This window comes from Pinus tabuliformis, chromosome 2_1, assembly GCF_031772625.1.
Source record: "Pinus tabuliformis cultivar Carrire ecotype Pingquan chromosome 2_1, CPIR1, whole genome shotgun sequence".
Lineage (NCBI taxonomy): Eukaryota > Viridiplantae > Streptophyta > Pinopsida > Pinales > Pinaceae > Pinus > Pinus tabuliformis.
Genome location: NC_142299.1, coordinates 820,485,025 through 820,494,891, shown reverse-complemented (window position 1 = coordinate 820,494,891; position 9,867 = coordinate 820,485,025). Strand labels below are relative to the sequence as shown.

The 9,867-nt window shown below is 40.2% G+C and overlaps 2 pseudogenes; both read left to right on the top strand.

Annotated features, from left to right (window-relative positions):
* The first annotated feature begins 2,235 nt into the window (after positions 1-2,235).
* Positions 2,236-5,057, top strand: LOC149203168 (ABC transporter C family member 2 pseudogene; annotated as a pseudogene).
* Positions 5,058-5,130: 73 nt separating this feature from the next.
* LOC149203167 (ABC transporter C family member 2 pseudogene) lies at positions 5,131-9,587 on the top strand (annotated as a pseudogene).
* The last annotated feature ends 280 nt before the right edge of the window (positions 9,588-9,867 follow it).

The following is a 9,867-nucleotide window of genomic DNA, read 5'->3' as shown; positions in this document are numbered from 1 at the left end:
GTTACTAGTGTGGGCACTATTACTTTTCAGAGGGAGCATGCAGATCCACTCACATTGAAGAATGTTATGCATGTACTCGGATTGACAAAGAACTTGGTATCCATTACCATGCTTGAGGATAGAGGCTATGATGTGATGTTTTCAAAAGGAAAGGTGTTCCTTCAACACATAACCACGAGCCAAGTAAAGAAGATATCGATTCGAGTTCAGAATCTCTATAAGATAGAGGTAGAGGATTGCGCTGCTTTGAGTTCAAAAGTGGAAAAGATGTTGAGTCGAGACGTCGGTGAGTTGTGGCACAGGTGATTGGGCCACTTGCATCATGGGGCTTTGAAGATATTGCATCAAATCTCTATCGGTCTTCCCAAAGGTACGATTGAGCAAGTTGATACATGAAAGGGATGTACTTTGGGAAAATACATCGAGTCTTCCTTTGGAGATAGAGACAGTCGATTAGAGTCTATTCGGGAGAGGGTCCATTCAGATGTGTGTGGACCATTCTCTACAGAATCCGTGACCAAACATAGGTATTATGTTATATTTGTTGATGACTATTCTCGTAAATGCTGGGTATTTTTTATGCAAAAAAAGGATCAAACTTTCACAAAGTTTTGTGAGTTCAAAGCATTGGTAGAGAAAGATTCTGGAAAAAAGGTTAAAGCTCTACGAAGTGATAATGGTGGTGAGTAAGCCTCCAATGAGTTTAAGAACTTCTGTGCAACAGAAGGGATTAAACGAGAGTTGATGGCACCCGATAACCCTCAACAGAAGGGGGTTGCCGAGAGGAAGAATAGGAGCATAGTAGGGGTATCAAGGGTGATGTTACATGATTAGGGCCTACCACTACACTTATGGGTTGAGGCATGCAACAAAATGGTTTATGTTTAGAACCATAGCCCACATCAGATACTTGAGATGAAGACACCGGAGGAGGCTTATTACAGTAAGAGGCTAGATGTTGGTCACTTCAGGATTTTTGGGTCATCATTTTATTTCCATATGACCAAAGATGCATGGAAGAAGCTTGAGCCAACAAGAGAGTTGGGGATATTTGTGGGGTACACTAATACACCCCACAATTATCGGGTGTAGATGCCAACCAATTGGATGATAGTGGTTCGTAGGGATATCAGATTTGATGAGCAGAAGGCCATGCGAGTAACCCTTGAGAGGGAGATTGAGCTACATGTGGATGAGAAGATTTTAGCTCCTAAGGTTGAGGGGCCTCAGATTGATGTGGAGCATCCACACATAGAGGTTCAGAGAGTGGAGACATCCACTAAGGAAGAGTCTTCCAGAGAGGGAAGAAAGCGCACTAGAGAGGCAGTCAAATTGTTGGATGATGCACATGAGAATGTGGGAGCACTCTCTTCTCAGCGCAGACAGAGGAGGTCACCAAAGAGGTACACTGGATACATGGCACTTATGGCTGCATGTGTTATGATAGAGACATCTTCCTTTCAGGAAGTAATGCAACATTCGGTTTTGGTTGATGTAATGGTGGAGGAGTATGACTCCATAGTTCAAAACAGTGTTTGGGATGTGGTCCCGAGACCGGAGGACAAGTCAGTTGTGAGCTCCCGTTGGCTTTACAAGGTAAAGCAAGCTGAAAATGGTAATGTGGAGAAGAATAAGGCCATATTTGTGGCCCGTGGCTTTTCACAGGTAGAGGGGATTGACTATGATGAGACCTTTTCTCCTGTTGCAATGTACTCGTCATTTGGATCTATTTTGGCACTATCAACACACATGGGTTGGAAGATCCATCAGATGGATGTGAAGATTTCCTTCCTTAATGTCATGATTAAGGAAGATGTGTACATAGAGTAGCTCAAATGTTTTGAAACCTTGAACCATGAATCTCATGTGTTCTAACTCAAGAGAGAATTGTATGCGCTGAAGCAAACACCCCGTGCTTGGTACACCAGGATATATATCTACTTCACTGGGTTGGGCTTCATGAAGAGTGAAGCAGATGTGAACTTGTATCACATAGTGGTCGAAGGTAAGATGTTGATCATTGTACTTTATGTAGATGATGTTATACTGACAGGTGATGAGAAGCTTATCAAATATTGCAAGGAGAACCTTGCAAGAGAGTTTGAGATGGACATGGGGCTCATGCATTACTTTTTTCGCATGGAGGTATGGTAGGGAGATGGGGAGTTGTTTGTATCTCAGGGAAAGTATGCCAACACGATACTCAAGATATTTCACATGGAGAGCAGTAAAGCCATGGAGATTCCTCTAGTTGGTAAACGGAGGAAGGAGGATGACACTTTAGGGTAAGTAGTGGAAGCTGCAATTTATAAGCAGCTTGTGGGTGAAGTGATGGTTAGGCCTACCAAGATGTATTGGAAGGCAACAGAGCATGTATTGAGATACCTCATAGGCACTACTCAGTTTGGGTTATGGTACAAACAGACAGAGGGAGTGAAGCTTCAAGGCTTCACTGATGAAGATTGGGCAGGGAGTCCATCTGTTAGGAAGAGCATATCAGGAGAGATCTTCAGTATTAGTTCAACGGCCATTTCTTGGTACAACAGGAAATAAATATTGATTGCACTAAGTTTGGTAGAGGCAGTGTACTTGTAAGTAACATGTGAGGCTATCTGGATGAGGAAGATCCTGATTGGTTTGTTTGGTCATCATATGCATCTGACAGTGATTTACTATGATAATCAAAGTTGTATCAAAGTCTCTAAAAATATAGTTTTTCATGATCGGTCCAATAATATTGATATTTGGTGTCATCATCTCAAAGATTGTGTATTAAGGTGGATCATGTTGTTAGATTACATTCCCATGAAGGAGCAAGATACTAAAATCTTAACAAAGACATTGTCAAGATGTAAATTCGAGTTTCATAGAGATAGGATCGGGGCAGTTAATAATCCATTTCTTGTTGAGAGGGAGTGTTGAGAAATGGAAACAAGAGAGTCTAGTTTAATTTGTCCTTGAATTAAACTGTGAATTAAATTCGAATTCTATTCTCATAGCAACTTAAAAATAGTTAATTAAGTTTATTAAACTTACTTAACTTAGGAAATTTGAGTTGGAAGTCTTTCTGTCGTCATGTGTATGTTATCCCTACTTTGTAGGAGTCCAGTATGAGTTAATTGTGAGTTGTAAAATAGAAGACACAGTTTCATGAGTCAGTTCAGTTAAATTAGTTCTCAAACTGATTGAGAGAACTAATAGTGATTTAACAGCCAGTGGTGTTACTAACGAACTCCACCAATGCTACTCTATTTAACTGAATATTGACTCATCAGAAACTCATGCATGTCGAATCAGAGAAATACCCAGTTGAGACTAGATTGCAGGGACTATTTTTTTTAGATTTTTTTGAGTTGCACTGACAGTGCATGCACTCAAGAACTGATCCTTAAGGGGTTGCACAGTTTTTAGAGGCGTTATTTCCCTTTAAATACAAGCTATTCTCCATAGGAATTATGCATTGGAATAAAGACTTAGAGAGCTTGTGAAGAGGCTAAGCATTGGCCTTGAGATTTCTTATGAGTTGTGTTAGACTCCGTCTTGTATGTCAAATGTGAGATTAATTCTTCTTTAAAACCCTGTTTTGAAGAAGAAATCATTAAATGTGTTTTTAGAATATGTATCAAATTCTCAAGCTCTTCAAAAGGCAGTAGCTTCCCCAGCTCCTATCTCTGCAAAAAACACAAACAGAAGAAAACAAAACATCATCAGCAATCAGCTTGTCAGTGTTCCATCAAAGTCAAATTCATCAAAATTTATCTCTCGTCAACTGCTAAAGGAAAAACCTGTCAAAGCAGTTGGCAGTCACCTACTCTGCTCTTCCATTGAAGGAAATTTTCCAACAGGCGCATGGCCTCTGGTCAGCACCTCTACTTATTGTTGTTGCTATTGTTTTTCTATATAAACAACTTGGCGTGGCATCACTGTTTGGTGCATCAGTCTTTGTGCTTCTGTTCCCATTACAAATATTTATTATTAGTAGGACAAAGAAAATATCGAAGGAAGCATTACAGCATACAGACAAGAGGATTGGTCTCATGAATGAAATTCTGGCTGCAATGGACACGGTCAAATGCTATGCATGGGAAAATAGTTTTCGGTCGAAGGTCCAGACTATTAGGAATGATGAGCTCAACTGGTTGAGGAAGGCTCAACTATTGGGATCGTGCAACAACTTCATTCTGAGTAGTATTCAAATCATTTGTTATTGTGCTTTCTTTTTGGCTGTATACTTTGCTTGGTGGTGAATTGACACCCGCAAAAGCCTTTTCATCTATTTCCTTCTTTGCAGTATTGAGAGGTCCACTCTATATGTTCCCAGTCTTGATAATTAAGGTTGTTAATGCTAATGTATCTTTGAAAAGACTAGAGGATCTGTTTTTGGCAGAAGAAAGAATATTGCAACCAAACCCACCCATTCAGTCAGGCCTACCTGCTATATCGATTAAAAATGGAGCTTTTTCTTGGGACACAAAGGCAGAAAAAACTACACTATCCAACATTCATCTCGATATCCCGGTTGGGAGTCTTGTTGCTGTTGTTGGTAATACGGGCAGGGTAAAAATTCTTTGATCTCAGCAATACTTGGAGAGATATCTGCAGTTGCAGACACGGAGGTAGTTGTCAGGGGAAGTGTTGCCTATCTTCCACAAGTCTCATGGATCTTCAATGCAACAGTTCGTGACAATATCTTGTTTGGGTCTCCTTATGATCCATTACGTTATGAAAAAGCAATCCATGTCAGTGGATTGGAACATGATCTTCAGCTATTGCCAGGTGGTGATCTCACGGAAATTGGTGAGAGAGGAGTGAACATTAGTGGTGGCCAAAAGCAAAGAGTTTCTATTGCCAGGGCCGTATATGCTAACGCAGATGTTTATATATTTGATGATCCTCTAAGTGCACTCGCTACCCATGTTGGCCATCAGGCATTTGAGAAATGCCTCAAGGATGAACGCAGGGGGAAAACACAAGTTTTGGTTACCAATCAACTACATTTTCTTCCACAAGTGGATAGAATTGTGGATAATGACCCTTCAGTGACTATATGTGAATGAAACGAATAGTGGGAGCAGTAAAGCAGTAACTAGTGCTGTGCATGGCATTGCAAGACTCCAGTCTCTCCACTCCATGCAAGGAAAAAACATTGAAGATCCAATTAAGAATGCACAATTTTCTTATTTGCATAATGTTCCTAGTGGGGATCTAGTCTACCAAGCCCTTGCAGTTGAATTTTGGGGTGGATTTCTAGAGAACAAATCTAAAAATATTGTTGAGGAATTCGAGAGAAATGGATGTTCAACACAAAATGATTTTAGAGTTGGTCCTCATGCAGTTGGTTCAGATGGAAGCATATACCTCCGTACGTGGATGATATCTACATCATGGGGAACTGGGGATTCTATTACATTTTGGAAACAAAATTCAGGGGGGCAAGCACTGATCATTGCGAGAAACCTTGTTGTGGGAGATGCGAATCTGGTGGAAAGGGCTGTACTGAATTGCAAAAAGAAAAACCAGATGTTTGAAAAGACACAAGCCACAATTAATGCCGCACTGTTAAAAGGAATTCCAAGCAATATTGACCTTTTCAAGGAGCTTGTTCTACCATTTGCAGTCATTGCTATCAATTTCAGAAAGCTTATATGTTGGGAGAAACCGTTGTTAACAATTTCATTTCTTGGAGTTGCATATACACTCATTTACCAGAATATGGCCAAATGATATGATAACAATTTGCAGCGACATCTCGGCTTCACAGAAATCGTGCGCTTCAACTAGCGACTGGCCTCATTACCCCGTACAGGATTTTGTTCCATGATTTCCGCCAGCGATTGATCCTTTGGAGATTTTGTGGGATTACGGGCGATGTGGCTCTTAGAAGGCGGATTGTGAGCTATTGCTGATGCTACCATATTGAATATGGTTGGACGTGTTGGAGTTCGATGAGTGGCATATTATAACTCTGGCTATTGGGTCGTTCCTGCAAATAAATATGAATTAAACGTTGAGTGCAACCATGCAAACCGCTCTCAGTACAGTTGTCACCATGAGCTGAATCGACAGAATTTTAGTTTAAAGGTTGTTTTATTAAAATGGCAAATGTAACGTGGCAAGCTGAAAATAAGTCAAGACTATCTATCATAGCCAAAGAATGGGATTCGATTTAAGACTTCAGTCCTGATCCTATGGAGATCTGCGCTCCAGTTTTGTCTCTTAATTAGCCAATTATCAAAATATTTAAAGGAACGATGTTCTATGTTTAGAATAGATGAAACGCCCTTTCCTAATTTTTGTAATTGCAGTTGAAACAACACCTTTGTTGTTGGGTCGATTTGTTTTTCCTTAGCAGCATGTATTTATTATATTAAAAATTCATTTGTTAGGAGAGGGAGGAGAGAGTTCTGAGAGCTGGTGGAGAACAGAGAGCTCCCATTATACAGTTTTGACAGAGATTTTAATGAATACACAGCTCTGGCTTTTGAGATTCCTGTGGTATGAAATTTAGCATAAGTTTTCCTTCTGTTTCATATGTAGCCTGTTATGTTTTCATTTCATTTCATGATCGTTTCCATTTGAACAAATGAAGTGTTAAGGTAGAATTCATAATTTTTATGCTCTGCCTTTAAGTTTGTTCATATTCAATGTTTTCTTCTGTTTGACAAGGATTCATCTTCTATGCCCTTGTCAGCTCCTCAGTAGTCTTGCCAGTCCATTTAATCTCAATTTGATGTTAAATTTCTTGCCTACCTTGCCTCAGAAGATAATCTGTGTTTTTTATTATATTTCTATGTTTCAAGCTGTTGTTTGCCCCATGCAGCCCAGAAAAACCCCATCATTTTATTAAAAACCCCTTTTTATCAATTTACTAGCCTAAAATCAGTTTCTTTTAAAATCATCTCAGCCCCTTTTGAAATTTTTTTGCTGAGATAGACTGGAGAGAGCCCTCTCCTGCCCCGTAGGGCTAGCTACGAGGCTAAGTGGTTTGATGTTGCCTTGGAGTTTGCCTTTCTCAGCCTAAGGTGAAATTTCAAGCGCTAACATATTGGCGACCATACTGGGGAGAACATTCGACTTGTTGATTGTCTTGTCCCAGTACATGAAATCAAATTGCAGTTTTGATGCTGATGGTGGACATCAGTCAGATACATATGCAGGCTGAACCATTCCCCTGGCGACTCCAATTCGATCCAGACATTCCAACGCATGCTGATCCGTTCATGCAATGGTAGGGTATGTGGCAAACCTTACCCTGTGTGAAGCTGTAGAAGAAATAAGAAAGGAGTTAGCCGATACTGAATTTGATGAAGATGTCTTCAGTGCCTTGCTTCATTGGTTGAAATCTCCAAAGTTCCCTTGGTTCAAAACTAGATTTTGTGAGTTAATTGTTGAAAGAATCGAAAAGGAGATTCAAGAATTAGATGAGCAAATCCAGTCATATGATTTCCAAGACCCTAAAAAGTTTTTGGAAATCCTTCCTCCTTCACAACAAGAACTCATAGAATTACCTACAGATGTTTACATTGACAGTGTGCAGCTGGCAGTGTGTATTGCAGAGTTGGGGCAGCCAACAGAGTCCGGCTTCCACGATCCAATGGCAACATACATGGACATGTTTTTTAGTTTGATTGATAGATCAGGCTGTCTTGTACGTGACCAGGCTCATTATGTGCATGAAGGGCTGCCAGCAATCACATCTGTGTCCTGGTGGAAGCATTCTCGAGCGGCATCATTCTCAGGTTTACTTGAATGGTTAATCTGGCATTTTAGTATTACCTGATCTATTGTTTGTACAACAGATTAGGGTAGATGTTGTAAATAAATAAGCAGCCAAAAGGCAGCATCTTGTTCCAGTTTCATTACAGTTTAGTTTGAAGTTTGCCGAATTAGTCAATTCAGTCAGTTTCCAGTTAATAAGTTGAGTCTTTAGTTGTGTTGATTTGTTGAAATAATGGACTCCATTGCCCAATGGATGGAGGCACTGTCTACTCTCCCAAAGTTCTGCGGTTCTTGGCACCTCCATGAAGCGGCAGCTGCCATCCCAAGTGGAGCCGATGTTAGACTCCGTCTTGTATGTCAAATGTGAGATTAATTCTTCTTCAAAACCCTGTTTTGAAGAAGAAATCATTAAATGTGTTTTTAGAATATGTATCAAATTCTCCAGCTCTTCAAAAGGCAGTAGCTTCCCCAACTCCTATCTCTGCAAAAAACACAAACAGAAGAAAACAAAACATCATCAGCAATCAGCTTGTCAGTCTTCCATCAAAGTCAAATTCATCAAAATTTATCTCTCGTCAACTGCTAAAGGAAAAACCTGTCAAAGCAGTTGGCAGTCACCTACTCTGCTCTTCCATTGAAGGAAATTTGCCAACAGGCGCATGGCCTCTGGTCAACACCTCTACTTATTGTTGTTGCTATTGTTTTTCTATATAAACAACTTGGCGTGGCATCACTGTTTGGTGCATCAGTCTTTGTGCTTCTGTTCCCATTACAGATATTTATTATTAGTAGGACAAAGAAAATATCGAAGGAAGCATTGCAGCATATAGACAAGAGGATTGGTCTCATGAATGAAATTCTGGCTGCAATGGACACGGTCAAATGCTATGCATGGGAAAATAGTTTTCGGTCAAAGGTCCAGACTATTAGGAATGATGAGCTCAGCTGGTTGAGGAAGGCTCAACTATTGGGATCGTGCAACAACTTCATTCTGAGTAGTATTCAAATCATTTGTTATTGTGCTTTCTTTTTGGCTGTATACTTTGCTTGGTGGTGAATTGACACCCGCAAAAGCCTTTTCATCTATTTCCTTCTTTGTAGTATTGAGAGGTCCACTCTATATGTTCCCAGTCTTGATAATTAAGGTTGTTAATGCTAATGTATCTTTGAAAAGACTAGAGGATCTGTTTTTGGCAGAAGAAAGAATATTGCAACCAAACCCACCCATTCAGTCAGGCCTACCTGCTATATCGATTAAAAATGGAGCTTTTTCTTGGGACACAAAGGCAGAAAAAACTACACTATCCAACATTCATCTCGATATCCCGGTTGGGAGTCTTGTTGCTGTTGTTGGTAATACGGGCCAGGGTAAAACTTCTTTGATCTCAGCAATACTTGGAGAGATATCTGCAGTTGCAGACATGGAGGTAGTTGTCAGGGGAAGTGTTGCCTATCTTCCACAAGTCTCATGGATCTTCAATGCAACAGTTCGTGACAATATCTTGTTTGGGTCTCCTTATGATCCATTACGTTATGAAAAAGCAATCCATATCAGTGCATTGGAACATGATCTTCAGTTATTGCCAGGTGGTGATCTCACGGAAATTGGTGAGAGAGGAGTGAACATTAGTGGTGGCCAAAAGCAAAGAGTTTCTATTGCCAGGGCCGTATATGCTAACGCAGATGTTTATATATTTGATGATCCTCTAAGTGCACTCGCTGTCCATGTTGGCCATCAGGCATTTGAGAAATGCCTCAAGGATGAACGCAGGGGGAAAACACAAGTTTTGGTTACCAATCAACTACATTTTCTTCCACAAGTGGATAGAATTGCGGATAATGACCCTTCAGTGACTATATGTGAATGAAACGAACAGTGGGAGTAGTAAAGCAGTAACTAGTGCTGTGCATGGCATTGCAAGACTCCAGTCTCTCCACTCCATGCAAGGAAAAACCATTGAAGATCCAATTAAGAATGCACAATTTTCTTATTTGCATAATGTTCCTAGTGGGGATCTAGTCTACCAAGCCCTTGCAGTTGAATTTTGGGGTGGCTTTCTAGAGAACAAATCTAAAAATATTATTGAGGAATTCGAGAGAAATGGATGTTCAACACAAAATGATTTTAGAGTTGGTCCTCATGCAGTT